Genomic DNA, 19,852 nt, shown 5'->3' on the forward strand with positions numbered 1-19,852 from the left:
GAGTGAAAATCTCATTCTAGAAGGTTTCTTATTTGCTGGGATGTTCTAGATGAAAGTAAAATGTGTTTTAAAATGACCGCGAGTCTATTCTCGATGTTAGGACATCTGCGCTTTATCGAAGTAGTGCGAAAGAAAGGTATGGAAGAAATTATAGTCATGCTACCAGAGTTATAACCAGCCGGTTCAATAAGAACTTTCTTTGCTTACTCGAACGACACGTAGAAGGGAATGACTAAGTGTACAAATGGCGCTGGATGGTAACAGCCGTTCCAACTGTGAAGTTTACTTTAGTGTTCACTGGATTGACTCCATACGGTGCTTCACAAGTAAAACTATTTTCGATAGTTTACATGCTCCCAGGACTTTGGAATATTCTTGCGGTTGTTGGTCTTTGACGTCAATATATTGTGATACGGAGGGGAATAGCGTGTAATGAAGGGGACGACATGCACATAGACCGTCGTGTCGAGAAGCGCCACTTTACCGCGGAACGAACTAAACTTAAGTAGACTTGTCTGCTGTGACCAGTCGACCATAAAGAGGGTACAGATTTGTTGTATAGTGCAGAAATGGGCGAGTACTGACTTTTGTTACAGGGAACGAGAACTGGCGACAGAGACGCATGCTCCGGTGGAGGGAAGCAGAAGCCGTGAGAAAGAAATGAAACTGTTGGTAAAGCTCAGAGACGGACAACACCGAGCAAGTACAACAGACGCTGGCGCAAAATCATCATCTTTCTCTGAGACTGGTATCAGAGGAATTTGAGATCAGTAAGTACGGTGGTGAGGCCGTCACTAAAGTTTTGAGTGCGGTCAAGACTTGCTCCCGATTCGTTCAGAGCAAATGAACTGATGGGCAAAATGGATGGGAATTGCTAAGAGATTATTCCACAGAGACGTGACCTACCGTCAGTAGTTATGAGAGTGACAGTTCAGTCTGGAGTAGGTCAGGCAAGCGTCAGAGTCGCACTGCAGAGCCACTGCTTCACGTCAGGAGGATGCTCAACACGGGTGCTCCGGAATACACGTCCCTACACCTATAAGTACATCAGTACGCCACAAGCGTGAAGTGTGAAGGAGGATACTTCTCATAACACTAACTGATCCCCCTTTCCCAGTTCCGCTCGCGAATGGCGCGTGGAAGGAATGACAGTGCGTAAGCCTCTGTATTAGCTCTAATTTCTCGTAGTGGTTTGGTGAGATGTGTTTGGGGGGAAGCAACATGTTGTCTACTCTTCCAGGATGGTAATCTCTCGAAATTTCTCTAGTAAACCTGTCCGTGACACACGAACGTCTCTCTTGTAGCGTCTGCGAACGGACTCTGTTGAGCACGTCTACAACACTCTCTCGCCGACTAAACGATCCCACGAGGAAACATGTCACTCGCTGTTGGATCTTTTCTATCTCTTCCCTCAGTTCTATCTGGTAACGATACTCATCTATCTGTACGATACTCAAGCGCCTTAAAGCCACTTCTTTAGTGGGTGAGTTACATTCTCTCAAGATTGTTCCTATGAATCTGTTTTATGTGGTCATTCAACTTCATGTCACTCTGGATAGTTATTTCTTGATATTTTACAATAGATTCTACATCCAGAATTGTGCCATCAATAGTGCAGCAGCACCAACAGTGGATTTCTTCTCCTCCGTGTGTAGTCCAACCTGAATATGCATTCCATCGTTAGGTGTGTCTGGGATGCCAGTAACATCTACATCGATTCAATGAAAGACGCCCATGCTTGGCGAATCGCCAAGCTGCCCTACCACAAAATCACGAAGTAGGGAAACGAGTGCCAGAGGTATGGTAAGGAAGTCGGGGCGGCAAACATTAGAAGGAAGGCGCTTTTCTTTTCACGAAATCACCTGCTTCCTCTTCGGAATGGCAAAATATTTTGTTCACTCCCAGCCACTTAGAGTGTTGCGATAAAATAACAGAAATCAGAGCACGCTCGGAAAGATATAGATGTTCGCTTTTCCTATGTGCTGCTCTAGAGTGAAACCGTAGAGATACAGTCTCAGGGGTTGTGTGAACCCTCTGCCAAACACTTATGTGTGAATTACAGAGTAATGATGCAGAGATAGATGCAGGTATAAAGTTTTACTACATACAGACAACAGCCACGATTCACTTAAACAAAGAACATGAACCACCATAGCCGTGTAATCGTAGAAATTAATTTCAAACGACTAGTTTCGGTGCAACACTTACGCCATCTTCAGGTCCACTGTAAACGGAAAGAGCACTTGTATTTCTTGGTCTATGTACCGTTGAAACCATATAATACTAGTTGTCGCGAACTGCGTACATCAGCAGTGTATATTCTACAACGTGTTGTCACCTGTGTGACAGTGAAGACAACACGTTGTAGACTATACACTCCTGATGTATGCAGTCGACGACAACTAGTATTATATGCATTCTAGAAGACATGGGCCAAGGAATGAAAGTGCTCTTTCGGTTTAGAGTGGACCTGAAGATGGCGTAAGTGTTGCACCGAAACTAGTCGTTTGAAATAAATATTCGTGATGATACCACAAAGCGATTCTCTTAGTTCGAACAGATTGTTTAGCCGACAATTTCCGGCAGCTTTATAGACGCTGCCGAAAGGTTACTGGCTTGTCATTGGAGGTTAAGTTCGATGACAAATATTCAGCGAAATTTTTATACTCGCGTTATTTGTCGGATGTAAATGTGTGTAGTGTAGCTGTTGGCGGAATCTCACTGCGGGGTACATTTCGTCTCGGTATCAAGGCTCGATATAGAAAGTTTTCAATGTGCGAAAATCTGTGCAGCGAGATGCTTCCTGGACCGGCACGTCCACACCGAACCGTCCACAGGAGTCGCAGCCAGACGCAGTCCGCGGGTGTTGTGTTACACGCAGCCGGCGCACGAGTCGGCTTCCTACTCTGCGGCAGAGAACTTTCGCGAGGGCGGTGTCGGGTGTTATCGGGAAGTGCAGCGGTAGAAATCCGGCGCGGCACGCGGCCGCTCGCGGCGTGCGGCGCGGTCTGCACGCGGCGGCTGAGTCAGAGCGGCGCGGCGCGGCGCGGCGCGGCGCAGCCCGCGGCCCAACAGCCGAGGACCGCGGGATCAAGGCTGGCCGCGCCGTTACACAAAAGCGCAGCCGGCGCTCTGCCGATGTGGGTCACGCGAGTCGTGACGACGCCGGCGCTCTGGCGAAACGGCGCGTCCCGATCAGCCGCGGCCCTGGTGGACGGCGTCCGCCCTGGCTGCCTGTCTGCCTCCTGCCACTGTGGCCGCGCGGGGGAGGCAGCGGGTGCCAACTCGGCATGTGAAGCGGAGGGAGGCTGTCCATTCGTATTGCTCACTCTAGGCCAGGTGTACGCTCAAGCAAAATAAAAAAAAAATCGTGACACCAAAAAATAATTAATGTACAGTAACAATATTTCGGGAATACATTTGTCTAGGTAACATACGTAAGTGATTAACACTGCAAGATCACACGTTACTGTACGCGCGAGGTAAGCCACCTGGGATAACCGCCAGGACGTTGAACGCAAGCATGCAAACGTGCATGCATTCTAACAACCCTACCACAACAAAGGTCAAAATTTAATAATGGTTCAAATGGCTCTGAGCACTATGGGACTCAACTGCTGAGGTCATTAGTCCCCTAGAACTTAGAACTAGTTAAACCTAACTAACCTAAAGACATCACAAACATCCATGCCCGAGGCAGGATTCGAACCTGCGACCGTAGCGGTCTTGCGGTTCCAGACTGCAGCGCCTTTAACCGCACGGCCACTTCGCCCGGCCAATTTAATAATGATTCTGGTGTTGCTCACACTGTTAAATACTGCATTTTCGGGCAACAACAAAGTTATTATGTGGCAGGTGTCATTAGAGCACAGTTAATAAAGTCATTTCATGTAATAATGAATAAACTAGGCACTCATCTTTCCGTGTTTCCAACGCTGGTCTCGTTGTAAAATCATGGCTCAATCGTCGAAAATCTAGATGGGGATGATTCCAAGCTCGGATGCAAAAAGGGTTAGGTTTTATTCTGCTATATTCAGAAGTTTTGTAGATGCGCTTCACAAACCATTCTTGAAGATTAAATCTTTAAAAGTTAGGACAATAGGGATGTAAAAAAAAACAAAAACAAAAAAAAAAAAAAAAAAAAAAAACCCTGCACTCCGAATTTAAGTTACACTTCCTTTTTATTGCTTTTGTTGCAATATCTCGTAACACACAAAACATCACTTCACAATACAAAACATACTTCAAAACGTTTTTCCCACTGTTAAAGTTCACATTTTATAAGCTGACTGCGTTATGCGTCTTTCCAACATAACGTCCAAGACTTGACCTTCTCAAGGTCCGACTCTCCAACAACTAACAAAATAATCGCTTACGCGCCCAAAAATCAGAGTTACGAGTACGTCAAAGATCATAGTGACAAAAGAAAGAATACACTTAAGAATAATATCAATGCAACATAAACATATCGGTGTATCAAAGTAGCTGTACATTAATGAAATCAAATCTGAATGTTGTCTCAGGAATATGTCAAGTACCTTGCAGAAACTCAGTAGAATATTACTGGTATCGAGAGGTTCAGGTGAGGTGCCGTAATGGTTACGTAATTCAAGTACCATTACAGCATTGCGTTGTACAGGTGCTGGATGTCACTTTGAGGGATTGAGTTCCACGCCTGTTGCACTTGGTCGGTCAGTACAGGGACGTTTAATGCTGGCCGTGGATTAGCTGGAGTTCCCGTCCGACGATCCCCCATACGTGCTCGTTTGGAGACAGATCTGCTGATTGAGCAAGCCAAGGTAACGAGCCGACAATGTAGTGCATGTTGGGTTACAACAGCGGTATGTGGGCGAGGTTTACCCTGGTGCAGAATACGCCCTGTAATGCTGTTAATGAATGGCACCACAACAGGTCGAATCATCAGACTGACGCACAGTTTAGCGGTCAGGCTGCGTGGGACGACAACGAGAGTGCTCCTGCTGTAATCCTTAATCGCACGCGAGTCATCAACTCCAGTGCGTGTCACACACAGACAGTGTGATTGCAAGCCCTCAACGAGCCTCTCCCACACGACCATCACTGGGACTGGGGCAGAACCTGCTTTCATCGGAGAACACGACAGACCTCCACCCTGCTCTCCAAAGGGCTCTCGCTTGGAACCACTGCAGTCGCAAATGCTGTTGGTTTGGGGTCAGTGGAGTGTACGCCACATGGCCTGAGTGAGGCTCGGTGCTGTCCTTCAAGTGACCGATCTGTAACAGTTGGTTGTGCCACGGCGGTCCGGACTCGGCTGCTGCGGGTGCGGTACGCCGAACACGGCCTCCCTCCCTCTCAGTCGTCTTTCGACCCCACTGTCTGCTGGCCACCGCTGCCAGCCATCACGTACAGTGGCCACACTCCTGCCAAGCCTTTCTGCTGTATCGCAGAAGGAACATCCAGCTTCTCGTAGCCGTATTAAACGACCTCGTGCAAACGCAGTGAGGTGTTGATAATGACGTCTATGTTGCCTTAAGGGGGGTAGGACGTCAAACGGGACGACTCGGAGCAGGAGAGACACCACAGGAATTTTTAACTTCCACTGTCTATACTTTTACGAATAAATTCATAAAACTTTGTTAGAATGACCAGAAACGATTCCGGATTTACTCTTATAGTGGTGTAAGTTCAAAAATATATGAAAATATTTTTTTTTTTAACGTTTGTATTTCACCTTTTTTTCACTTACCATTGGCTGCATTTGTTGCTATAGGTACACTTTTCTTCATAAGTAATGGAGATTCTTCGATAAATTTTGCACAGCATACAAACCATACTTACAGGTGTATGAAACTCTAGAATTTTCCAAATATATTAAAAACTGTGGTAAAAATTGAGATAATTAGCTATAATATTTGAGTTTTTCCAAACATAAAGTTCGAAATGTAACAGGACACTCATTTTTTCATAAATTAAATAATTCCTAGAGTTTCATACACCTGTAAGTATGGTTTGTATGCTGTCCAAAATTCATCGAAGAATCTCTCTTACTTATGAAGAAACGTGTACCTGTAGCAACAAACGCAGCCAGTAGAAGTGAAAAAATGATGAACTTTCACATGTAAAAAAATTTATTTTGTTATTTTTTTAACTTCCACTGCTATGATTGTGAATCCTTAATCCTTCCTGGTCATGCTGACAAAGTTTTATGAATTTATTCGTAAAAGTATAGACAGTAGAAATTAAAATGTCCTGTGGTGCCTCTCCTGCTCCAAGATGGCCCGTTTGAAATCCTAACCCCCTTAAAGGCAACTAACGGTCACTACCGTCAAAACGTGTATTTAAAGCAAACTTGATTTGCATCCTCATGGTTACGCCACTCTTATCCGACTGGCGCTAAATTTTACTACACATTATCCTTCAGATCTAGAAACACGTCTACCAACTTCCGTTTCTGTCGTACAACTCCTTATTGCTGTTTCGACTATTTTTCCGTCACTCTACATATACTCAGCTATACTCTGCAAACCAATGTCAAGTGGATGGCAGAAAGTACGTCTCATTGCACCAGTTATTACGGCTTTATCCCGTTCCACTCATGTATGAATTGCAGGAAGAACGATAGCTGAAATGTCTCTGTGAATACTGTAATTGGTCTTATCTTGTCTACGCGATACCTATTCGAGCAATTCGTGGAGGATTCTAATATATTCCTTGAATCATCATTTGGTGTTAGTTCTAGAAACGTCCAACCTAATTAGGCTGTCACGAGATTTTTTGTGTCTATCTTCAGGCGTCTGCTAATTCAGTTATTTCAGCATCTTCGAGAAAACTCTCGCATGGGTCGAACAAACCTGTGACCATTCGACCTGCCTTCCTTTGAATCTGTTCAGTATAGCCTGATAGTTCTATTTCGTACGGGTGCCACACACATGAGCATGCACAATCAATTAAAAATTTGGAATATACTTAACACGGCCTCTTGTAGTGCCTACGTAGCTGGTCAAAGTGCCAACAAATTAAATTAAACAGATATAGACTAAATATGCTTTCAAGGTCGCACTGTTTTGCTTTTAATTACGCGTTTCTGCAGAGTGCTATAATAGAGTATGTGCTCATACCACGTACAATGATGTACTGTTTGACGTAATACGTTGTACTGATTAAGTTAGTGATCTGACAATGGCAGTCGGTCCGAACGGGTAACTATAACTAGAAGTAATGTTGTGTAGTGTAAACTAAAAATTTTATGTACGAGTGCATCATGTAGAGGTCTGCGACCTCTACAAAAACTGTCTTCCATTAATATATACATTCAATTTTGTTCAAGTCTTCAAGAAAAAGATAGAGATGCAACGCAAACAAGTGCTGAGAAGTAGGCAGCACTTGTTGATGCTACACGCCTCGGGGACAGCTCACACCTCCGCCTGAGACCCACTGTACCTACTGCAGAAGTTTGAACACAGATTCTTCTCCTGTTGCAGCCTACCTCCGTGGCGTAATGGTCAGCGCCGCTGACTGCATGTGTGGAAACCGCAGGCTCAGGTGGTCAAGCGATTTTTGCTGTGTCCAAGGTCAAGAACAAGGGCTACTAGATCTCTTGACGCTCTGTGATAAGATGCTGTAATAAATAGGCAGCAGCATCGACACGAAACTCTCCGAGCTGGAGTTACATCGCACGCTTCGCGTCTTGCAGGGAATCACACCACATTTACTTTGTCTCCCGTAGTGGAGTCCAACAACAGTACGAATTTTGATTTAAAGGCATTCACATTTAAGTGAACATGGCCTTAACGCTAACGTATAACATTAATTTAAGTGGAGTTACTACTCGATACAATGTGTTGCATTAAGTTTGTTTCTGAAATTTAGGCCTTACCCCAGACGCCCCAATAAAGTTTTTATAACAAGTAAACGCTTGTTATTTAGCGATGTATGTTAGTATTCACGAAGTTGTCACTTCATCACATAACAGTCGCAAACCTCTAGCGCCACCGTATGTACAAGTTAAATATGCAGATTTAGCCATGTACCAAGATCCGAAGACCTTAAAAGTCAAGGTGACGTATACGGAAGCTCTGGGAAATTACGGATGTAAACGAATAATTGAAGTGCAATGCAGTGACGAAAAAGACTGATGTACTGTTCGGCAATATTTGAACTACATGTTTGATAGCTCCTGAGAAAACCCCAACTGACGCAGTGGAGACGTAAATATGCTGAAGCTGTATTCTGAACATACTGAATTCAAGCGCTTGACCGGTTGAATTAGATTTCCAGCAGTTTCTCCATTTCACAACCACCAGTATTGGTTCTCTACTCCATTTCCTTCCAACCAATTTATACGATATCGACAAGACGCAAAACTTTTTTTTCCCTTCTTTCTCCATTTCCTAGCTTTCAAATCTGATACCATGTGTGTCAAACACAGTAAACATTACATAATTGATTGTCATATAAATCTGTTGGGACCACTGTAGAAATACAAAAGCGAGGAGCGTTTACCAACCGAGACAGATGTTCGGAAGGTAACGAGTGTGTTCGCGTCGCTCGTTACCGGTCAGGAATGGGAGCACAGGGTCGTTACTTCGCTCGTGTCATCTTAGCTCTTGCACTGCGCTGTCGTCAGCGGGACTCAGACCGGCCTTACTCCTTCACACAGGACTCCACTGCGGGCGGTTGGTGGCTGTGAGAGTGGAGAACGAAGCGGAGTGCCTGAGCGTGCTCCGTTCCGCTGCGGCTTAGCCGCTCGGCCGACGCAGGCCGCGGCCGTCGGCGTGCAGGTCCCGGGGCGGCTGCCACTGACTCGCATGAGTGGCTTAGTAGGCTGGCCAGGCTGGCCGCTCGTTCACTGCGCCGCGGCTCTCTGTCGCTCGCCAGCATCTCCCCTACGTGGTCTTCCTCTCGCGCTCAACATGTAGAACGGCCTGTCTTTGTCGCTGTCTTCTTTCAAGCAGCTCCGAGACCGTATGAAAGACATTTGTGACTTTGATATTTGTCGATTCAGGAATTTAGTAGTTCTCTTCGCATAACATTACAAACAAAGATAAGCCATCTACAAGGTAATGTACTGCGCGTCATCTCAAGTATTTGCTATAAACTTGCTTTTCTAGAGAGGTGCTTGCCATGTTACGTATTGAAGCCTCCAAAAGAAAAAAAAAATAAATAAATAAACTCTAAACTCCTCCCAAGCAGGCCATGAAGCCCCAAGCGTACCGACCGGCCGCCGTGTCATCCTCAGTACACAGGGGTCACTGGATGCGGATATGGAGAGGATGTGGTCAGCACACCGCTCTCCCGGCCGTATGTCAGTTAACGAGACCGGAGCCGCTACTTCTCAGTCAAGTAGGTCCTGAGTTTGCCTCACAAGGGCTGAGTGCACCCCGCTTGCCAACAGCACTCAGAAGACCGGATGGTCACCCATCCAAGTGCTAGCCCAGCTCGACAGCGCTTAACTTTGGTGATCTGACGGGAACCGGTGTGACCACTGCGGCGAGGCCGTTGGCAATCGTTACATCTACATCCATACTCCGCAAGCCACCTGACGGTGTGTGGCGGAGGGTACCCTGAGTACATCTATCGGTTCTCCCTTCTATTCCAGTCTCGTATTGTTCGTGGAAAGCAAATATAGCACTCTTGAGTTTGTTCTCTTCGCTTAGCTATCGTATAGTATTTTTATTGTTACGGTCCTATCCTAACTCAGCATGCTGGCCCTTTACGGTTTTTTTGTATAGTAACGCTACCAAGTAATATCGTTTCTATCACGCGACTTAGAGGAAGGTTTGTCACGTCTGGTTTACTTGTTGCCAGAATACCCACAAATACGAATACTCCTTAGTACCAACTACGGAGATCAGTTTGCATTTCTAGAGTGTTTTACTGGTAGTTCTCTTGCTTAACCTGCAATTAACTCCCAAAATATGAAATCGAATTTCCCTCTTTGTTTTCCGTTACAACGTCTTCCAAGCATTTCGTTAAAAATTCTAAATGCGCTGTCTCACACATATTTTGAGCGACAAAGTACTAAATAAGAGCGACATAACATGGATCTTAAAGTAGCTTACGTCTCAAATTTCTGAATATAACAAGGCGAGCGTCATACTGGGAGATAACATCCATTACAAGTCCCGCCAAGGGAAGAAATGTTCAGGAGGGAAGGAAATTTCAGTCGTAATGGAGACAATAGCGATTTCCTGTTTTGAAGGTACCTTATTTTCCCTCCCAATAACGACAATTTCAGTACAAAATTACCAGTTTCTACCGTCACCGGCCGTTCTCAGATCATGATCATGATCACGATACACAACTGTATTCTCGTTTGCTATCGCAAATCACTTTCAGACTTCGTACTGACGTTATCTCCGAGACGAATCAAATCTTTCCAAACCATCTACGTCACTAAAGCGTTGTTACTTTCATCTTTCTGGCTAAGTCAATGGAGCTGTAAAACGTCTGTTCTCAAACAAATTATGATGGCCACACGTGTTAGGTGTTTCAGCTAATGTGAGCCCTGAGTTTCTCCTGGCGTATACAATTTTCAAACAACTTACGGGAATTCAGCCAGGTAATATTTTCAGCGACCGCCGATATTTCGGCGGGAGTACACCCCGCCATTTTCAAGGCACACGCGGTCGCTGAAAATACTACCTGGTTTAATTCCTGTAAGTTGTTTGTTTCAGCTAATGTTCTTCAGAGCTTCTTTCACTGCGCGTTGTAACCCTTACAAACACAAAACACCATTTTGCGTTCATCTAGAAACTGTCCTTTTTTCTGATCCTTACAGGGGTGAATCATATTTCAGTAATCTTCAGGTATCTAATTATTTTAAGTGATTAAAGAAAGAGAGAATAAACGAAAAGCAGACAGCAGAATAGACTTTGAAATATTTTGCTCATTTAGACCAGAAAAATCATTATGATACTTTCGTTCTGTAGTATTTAGACAACAGATTCAATGATTTATTATTATTTCGATATCGTATATTTTATTTCATGAATGACGGGATGATGACACCTCATGAAACCGTGATCACCTGTAGTTATAATTGTGAAAGGCAGTCTGAGTTACCAAGTGATGCAAACGACGTATTTCTTAATTATAGCGAAGATTATAAGACACAACTATTAAAACTGGGATTATAATTTATCTCACATCTGCACTACCACAAAGCGTTTGTAATATTTCCTTAAGCGACGGGGAAGTTCAGTAGAAGTACGTTTATGAGTGAATTCATTACTCGGGAAGTGACACATTCAGACCCTTTCTTGCCTGCTGGCCTTTTCATGGTCAGTCATCTGATTTTCCTAACTAAATTGTGCAAAGCTGTATTCCTGTTACTTTTATGTTTAAGGGCAAGACATACATAATTTCACCTGCTTCAGTTTCTTCACGATTCGAATATGAAGTATAAGGCATTGCGAAGCTTCCTGGCAGATTAACACTGTGTGCCAGACCAGGTTTTTCGAGCCTGGGGCCTTTGCCTTTATCGGGCAAGTGCTCTACCAACTGAGTATACGAGCGTAACTCACAGCCTTACTTCTGCCAGTATCTCATCTCTTACCTTTAAAACTACACGAAAGTTCTCCTGCGAAACTTGCAGGACTAGCACTTTTGGAAGAAAGGATAGTGCGGGGACATGGCTTAACTATAGACAGGGGACTGTTTCCGATTACAGTATATCCGTTAGCACTGGAATCCTTGTTTGATGATCTGTAGACAGAATGTGGACTAACTAGGCTTCAGCGATGAGTTTGTTGAAAAAGTCACTGAAACAAGACTTTTCTTCAAGCTCCAGTCACAAAAAGTTTCCGAATTTACAGAGGATTTCTATCATAATCTCAGTCTTTGAATTGGTATCGTTTAAGATAAGGTAGTCGTGCCTTCAAAGTCTCCAAAATAATGAGTCCTGCATCAGATTTAAAAATATCAAGGCTAATACAGATTTTTCAACTTCACGGGCCTGGATGACATGTAGCAAATGTTAGACGGCGTAAAAGAACACGTTTTAGATAATCTAAGTAGTAGGAAACTCTCTTAACGATGATAAATGAATTGCCCGTTTCAGCGTATAAATCATACCATAGGTGAAACGAGACCAGCAATTAGAACAAATGAAAACTGCAGAACGAGATCTGAAATAGGGTTTAAACTACAGGGATTCGTGCTTCGTTTTTCCACCAAGCGTTCGGTCGAGCGACAGCAATTAGAGGCCGAGGTGTTGGATGGCGGTAATTGCGGAGCCACCAAGAGGCTAACGGGAGTCGTTGTACGAGATAAATGGAGCTGATAACTTCATTTGCAGGCGGGGCATCTACTTGGTGATATGACTTGAATTCACTAAACACGCTGCAGATATTTTTTTATTTTCTCGAGAAAATTAAAGCAATAGAATATCAGTAGACCAGGGACTGCTCCACTGAAATGTTACTACAATTTTTGTTGTTATATTTCACTGTCAAGGATATTCGGTATATGGTTTTGCAAGAAATTGGTGTGAACTCTTATTTAAAATAGATTTTCTTCCAGAATACTTATTGACTTTAGCTAGCGTGGCTGTTCAAAATGGTTCAAATGGCTCTGAGCACTATGGGACTCAACTGCTGAGGTCATTAGTCCCCTAGAACTTAGAACTAGTTAAACCTAACTAACCTAAGGACATCACAAACATCCATGCCCGAGGCAGGATTCGAACCTGCGACCGTAGCGGTCTTGCGGTTCCAGACTGCAGCGCCTTTAACCGCACGGCCACTTCGGCCGGCAGCGTGGCTGTTACTAGAGAGTTCTTTGAAGTTATTACTCTATGAGTTTTTGTGAAATTTGTTTAAGCGTTATAAAGCTACTTCCTTCCCTACATCTATGCTATATGAAACAATAGTCTCTGAATATCTCTGCATGCGAATTCTGTATGGTATCAGGATGTGCAGGATCAGGATCACGGACGTGCTTTCCTTCAGGCTGTGTCAAGGAAGAGAAGTGATTCCCGAAGGGCGGACGTTGGGAAGGACTCACAGGTTAACGCAAGCAACATTCGACAGGCGTATGTGTACCGTGATCCTAATGTGTTGTGTTATTCTGAAGTGGGGATATCGAGGAAGCACGAAAGGATTGATCACACTGGTAGGTCTAAGGAAGTGTGACAGTTAACATAACACTGCAAATCCGACTGTAGAAACCAATATACAACGCTGAACCTGACGGATGTCTGACAAACAGTTTTTAGCTGTGAGGATTTTGGCTCTAAAAAAATTGTTGGAAGCAATGTAATTTCTAAGCCTGATAATCCCACTATAAGATTGGATTTATTAGTTTTCGCCTTTCGCAGAATGCACAATTTTTGAACGTATTTCAAAGGATAATATGGTTCCTACAGTGTGGCGGTAGTTTGGGATCAGGTCTTTGCTGTACAATTGTGACAATGATGCAGTTGATTCTGAAATAACCTTAGATCATGGTTTTAAAAAAACCCGCTGTGTTTGTTGGAACACTGTGCGGTCTCAGGCGCTGCAGTCATGGACTGTGCGGCTGGTCTCGGCGGAGGTACGAGTCCTCCCTCGGGCATGGGTGTGTGTGTTTGTCCTTAGGATAATTTAGGTTAAGTAGTGTGTAAGCTTAGGGACTGATGACCTTAGCAGTTAAGTCCCATAAGACTCCACACAAATTTGAACTTTTTTTTTGTTGGGACAGTCTTGAGAAAGTCTCGGTCTCGACCTCTTCAGACATCTTTGGGACGAATCAGCGCGATAGGTGTGTGCCAGATTCATTCCTCCAAACAACGAACAACTGTTCGCCACACTCGAGGAAGAATGCAGACAAATTCCGTCTTTAGAACATCAGAACTTAGAGCGCTATGGTAGCTTAAATGCCGTCACAGTGAACAAAGGAAGGCCCATAGGCTTACTTTAATAGTTACATTTTAGCATTCAACAGTAATGTGTGCCCGAAGGTTTTCTGCCTTATAATTACCTGTTGTTTCATAAATACCGCTCAGTTTCTCTGGGTGTGTAGGAGCGTTTAAGAGAATCAAAAGTATTGAATACGTTTCTCTCTATGTAAAGAGAAGGAAAGCAAGCAGTTTCCATTACTGCTGTTTTTTTTTCCTCGTCATTTGCAAGCAACTCTAAAGTCATAATCGACTTGCGATGCACAAAAGGAAAGGTAGTGCTGTCGTTCAGTGTGTTTATTGTGATCGGGGCAGAACGAAGCAATTTTGTAACAATCCTCATTATGCGTTTCTCGCTCCGTCCAGGCTGTAAACATCATGACAAGTTGCTCTCACACTGTTAACAACCCGCGGCAAAGCATTTACCTGCCATAGCGCAAGCGAAGGACGAATACAAGACTCGTTACTTGCACACGTTTGAGCATTATTCTTCATGTACACACAAGTCGCGGAATAATAAAGCGCCAGGTTCTTTTCGTAAAGATATAAAAGCCCGTATACCGTTCATTACATCGAGTGTATGGTGCTGACTTTAATGAGGAAACCTTTTGTTGCTTTCACGTGGAGCGTTATCACTCAGCATAAATGGAAAACTTAAGGGGTACAAAGTATTTCCGATTGCAAATATTGCATCTGAAGTTTTTGCCGTTTGAGAAACACTAACAGATAGAACTTTCCGACGTTGCTGCAGATTAGACAACTAAATACTCTTTTTCATTTTTATAGTTGATGGACTTGTCAAAATCGAAACGACTGAAGAGAGAAAGAATTCCGTTGCTGAAAGATAAGTACAACTTTGGATATTTAGTGTGGTGCACATGAAAAGGTGAATAGGTAAGCACAAAATATGTCGAGATGGACGACGACGTCAAACTGATCGAAAGAGAATTCCAGTGAATTTTATCGGCGTCTGTTTTAGGCGACAGACAAGTCGCTTCAGTCTATACTGTAAGCGTCAGAGGTAAACGAACCGCGGCAGCCGACCGGTCACGACCACGGGACCGCCGGAGCGCGTCCTCTGTCTCGTAACGCCGACTGTCAGCGTGGTACAGCCGCTCCGAGCGCCTGCTTGTCTCCGTGCCGCCAGGTTCGAGGGACCCCGGAACCCTGTGGACACCGGAGACCTGGGGAACGTGTTCCGTCTCGCTGCTCGTTCCCACCGAGCGTCACCGGCGACGGCGGCGCCGTTATTATCAGCTGAAAACCTAACGGAGGCACTCATGTGCGCCGTGGAGAAGCATTACCTCACTTGGCACCACTTGACACACTTCCCATATTTTAGTTTGTCTCTATGACTAGAAATGAAGAGAGCATTTTGTAGGAGCTAGCCGCTTCTCACTGTTTTTAATGTGTACAGCTTACTTACGGATTTGTTTTAGGTCCAACCGAAGGAGGTCATTAGAGACAGATCTTCTTTTGGCACTATTTTCTAGCATTTGGATCTGTCTGTCCCACTTCACTCGTCGCCTCCGACTGCAGTTCCTGTGTTACCCTGACATGGTAACTCAAACGCAACATTTCGGAGATTATTTACTGATTTCTGAGTATTTTAGTAGAATGGATTCGTGTTCTCCGTTGGTCCGTTAGAGGGTTCTGTGAATATATCGTTAGAATAGTGAAAAAGCTTATAATACTCCAGCACCAAAACGTACAACACAAAACACAGCGCAGAAGTGCTGCGACGTGGTTGGTGTGACTGCGGGAAGAGCTGAAGCCCATCGTCGTTGTGCAACTATTCCACTCATACATGTGTTGCATGTCAGTCACATCATCAGTTGTCGGATAAAAAAACAAAGCCGAGACAGAAGCGAGTAGTACTGAATGCAAGCTTAAGGACGAAGAGTAAAGTGGGCATTAGGTTTACGGTTGTCAACAGCAAGAGTCGTGAGGGAATCAAACATAGAAGGCGAACATTAATAAAACCGACAAACTGCAGGGATCCCGTGGACATGTGGAAATGCATCGTTGCCTAGGTGACTGGCGCTGACGAAGTTTCCCTGACCACGTGTCGTGTGACCCTTGGGTGTTGCAGGCTGTGTGATTGACGCAGCAGTACTGCAGGCAGCAGAATGGTCCGGTATTCGTGTCGGGAACAGGCCGAGGTGGTGTTTGTGTACGGCCAACCAGGTGGAAACGGTCGAGAGGCATCACGGCCGTACCAAAACGAGTACCCTCACAGACACACAGGACATCACAGGACATTTCAAGCCATTTTTCGGCGTTTGCACGATCACGGGTTCTTTCAAGCAGAGGAACGTGCAGGGAAGCGGTGAACTGCGCGGACACCAGATTTGGAGGACCGGGTTCTACAAGATACTGAGACGAGTCCTGGTACAGCACAAGCTCCAAGCAAGTCCCCCGCCAACATGGGTGTAAGCCAAAGTACGACTGTGTGTATCGTGCACGACAAGCGCTACCACCCCTGTGATCCCAGGGAGGCCAGTTTGAACATCTGTTGTGGCGTGGGCGAGATGCAGCTCTGGACTGTGTACCGAGACGATTTGTTGTCGTTACACGCACACCGTCCATTTACGGACACGTGTTCAGTGGACCTATTCTTCTCCATTTTCAGTTAGTAATTCGTCCCTGCACTTTCTCGGTTTTATTAATGTGCGTCCTCTATTTGTTTCCAAACAAGGCACACAGAGCATAATATCGATATTTGCACGACTTAACAGATATTTTCACTGAAATACATGTAGAAATGTCCACTTCATTAGCTGAGTGGTCTGCGCTGCTGACGGCTATGCGGAAGGCCCGGGTTCAAAAAAAATGGTCCAAATGGCTCTGAGCACTATGGGACTTAATATCTGAGGTCATCAGTCCCCTAGACTTAGAGCTACTTAAACGTAACTAGCCTAAGGACATCACACACATCCACGCCCGAGGCAGGATTCGAACCTGCGACCGTAGCAGCTGCGCGGTTCCGGACTGAAGCGCCTAGAACCGCTCGGCTACAGCCCCCAGCCGGCCCGCGTTCCATTACAGGTACTGCCGGGGGTTTTTCCTTGGTTGGAGGACTGGTACGGGATGTACTGAGATTCGAGAGGTCAACTAAGTTAGCGGCTACAAGGTGAAGGGCGTGCCACGACCAGGAAAGCAGTGTGCCGACCGTACAGTATCCGATGACACCATTGACAAAGGATGACTCGGCGGTCGGTCGGAGCCGACTGGTCTGTCTATAGGTAGATACAGAACATTAACTTACATATAAAAAACCAATGGGTGTAAAAAATCAAATATGCAGTTACTATGCAACGAGTCACTAGAGACTATGGGTCCCATCTACCAAAATATAAAATACCTTTGAACAACATCAACGTATAAAATGCTGTTGGACAACATCTGAAATTTTGTCGACAGAGGTAGAATTCGCTCTGCTTATGAATGAGTAGTTGCTTACACGTGGCACAGTTAAATTAGAGTTTGTCACTGTTTGGTGTACTGTACCATCAGATTTATGCATAATTCAAGATGCTCTTGCACACAACATAAGTAACTTATTACGAAATTATGTGCGAAAAGCTGAGTCGTAATTGGACATTCTCTGGAAATGATTCAAGGAAATAATGAACGATATGAATTCATACCGCCTGTGGAGATTGGTTCCCCATCAAATATGAGATAAATGTCTTATCCAATAAGTAATTTCAGTCGTTGATAATCATAAATAGTCATATGGATATTCAATGTTTTGGGAATTCTATCTGCAGATTTTGCTTGCTGTTAAATAAAGAATATTTCTTCTATAGCAAATACATAAGTGAGACATTTCTTTGTTATGTTCACTGCTCATAGAACATTTTACGTTCAGCAGCAATCGCCAAGTGCTCACGGCTAAGGATATTACAACATGGCGTTATGAAGGTAAAATCTAAAGAGGACATCTTAAGACTCGAGGACCGCCAGTAAAGTATTTCGAAGATTGGCGCACTATTAATTAGGGGCAGTAACGCAGCACGATTTATTGCAACGTCGTCTGTGAGCGGTCTCGATTCAGGCCAAAGGATTTCATCACCTGTCGTCCACGCTTCAGTTGGAAAGAACTGAAACGAAGCAAGGTGCACGTTATATCGTGCTTTCGTCGAAACGGGACCTACTACGTTCGTTGCGTAAGCGTTTCTTTGTAAGCTTGTCGTTGTCATGCTACTGACTGCAGAACTCGCAGGACAGGAATGCGATAATAATTCTGTCGTCTACAAAGAAGTTTAACAGGAATGAATTGAAAACAACTATCCCTGATTTGACGGTACGTCCATTTGGTTTGGAGTTTTTTCTGCGGCAGCTGTTTTTAACAGTGTGTATGGTCTAGGATAAGAAAAAGATAAGATGGTGCTGCAACTGATCGATTTGTTGCAATAGAGCACTCTAACTTTGAAGACAGTGTTTGTGATGGCAGCATGGAAGTGGTAATAGTTATGTAATTGTGTTGTTGATTTGGGTTGTGCTTGGTACAGTGTTAATGGTATTAGTGGCAGGGACGTAAGTGAATGCGGTATTGTAAGGAATGGAACTGTGCATCGCGGGAGTGGAGGTGGTGCAGAGAGAGATGAAGCGGTAGAAGCAGTTGCGTAGATTTTGGTGCAGGCGTTGAAGTAACAGTGGTGGTCGTGATGGCTGTAGTAGAGGTGGTAGTGGTGATTGTGATGGATGACATGGGTAGGGGTAATATTGGTGACGGTGATGGGTGTGGTGTTGGTGACGGTAACAGCCACGATAGTGGCGATTGTTGCGTCTACTGCTCACTAATATCTGCGATGCACGATAGAAGCGGTACACTCCATAAAGACCGTACTTCACCACACGTCATGTATCTTGTTGTAGACCAATTATTCAGTTGTGCTAATATTAGTGACTTGGTGCCTCATAGCGCCAACAAGGCGTAAAGGCATAATTACGCTGACAGACAACAAATTTTAATATTCCTCTATAGCCACAGGATGACTCTGTGAGTACCAATGTCAGAGTACAAATCGAAAAGTGCAGCATTCAGTAGACAGGTGTTCTTCCTCAGCCTTCTTGACTCTGTGGTTAAGGAACTTGACTGGTAGTTGACAAAGCTAATCTTTAACCGGTCATAGGGAATTACATTCACTCTAATTATCCATAACAGCGTAATACGGGTGCTGGAAAGGTTCCTATTAAAAAAGTTACGAATGATTTTCTCTCAGTGACTGTTCAATCCGAGCTTGTGTTAAGACACTATTAAGACAGCCGTCACCGATTCAGTCAACCCTTCTTTAAAGGTTTTTATTAAAAACGAAATTGCTCCAGCTGTACTTAAGATTTTATATTTACTTCGCTACTAGTTTCGACGTTGCGTCAACGCCATCTTCAGGTCTGTACACTTTGATGAAATCATTTGTGTGTGGCTCAGTCTAGCAGTCCGCGGTGAGACCAGCGCGTGTACGAAGAAAAAAGAAGAGCTTCTTTAAAGGTGTTCTCTTTCCAGCACCGAACACGATAACCTTATACAACATGTTGTAGAAGTGAAAAATCGAAATGCACTGTGGTTCGGGTTCCTCCACCCCACCACCTCTCGATAACCGGAGGGAGTGACTTATTTCCAGGTCTGAGGAAGGCAACATGCATATGAGAATAAATCACTGTGGGGTTCAAACTAAAGATGATGTGCGTCTTGTCAGAAACGTTGTAAGGGAGTTACTGGGTAGGCTGCGCTGAGAGATAATTGTTAAGAAAAAAGAATCGTTACGTTGCGCCGTTTCCGAGTTAATTAGCATTGAAACTGGCGAACCAGCTGTTGCGCGCGAAAATTCAAGCGGCGCGCCAGATGTAATTAGTGTCGGATGTTCTCGTAGAGTAGAAGGTAGCGCAGCGGGCTCTTCAAACTTTGGCTCGGGTTTGAACCTTATTGCCGTCCCACGACCAATTTTTATGTTGCTCTGTTGTTCGGTTTTACGAAACCAAACGAAGAGC

General features: G+C 44.5%; 1 protein-coding gene and 1 pseudogene across 1 annotated transcript in view; both read right to left on the reverse strand.

Annotated features, from left to right (window-relative positions):
* Nucleotides 1-19,852, reverse strand: part of LOC124596588 (transcriptional regulator ovo) — an 858,575-nt gene that overhangs the window by 311,864 nt on the left and 526,859 nt on the right. The gene's annotated exons all lie outside the window — the stretch shown is intronic.
* Nucleotides 9,365-9,482, reverse strand: LOC124597016 (annotated as a pseudogene).

The sequence above is a fragment of the Schistocerca americana genome, chromosome 2, assembly GCF_021461395.2.
Source record: "Schistocerca americana isolate TAMUIC-IGC-003095 chromosome 2, iqSchAmer2.1, whole genome shotgun sequence".
Lineage (NCBI taxonomy): Eukaryota > Metazoa > Arthropoda > Insecta > Orthoptera > Acrididae > Schistocerca > Schistocerca americana.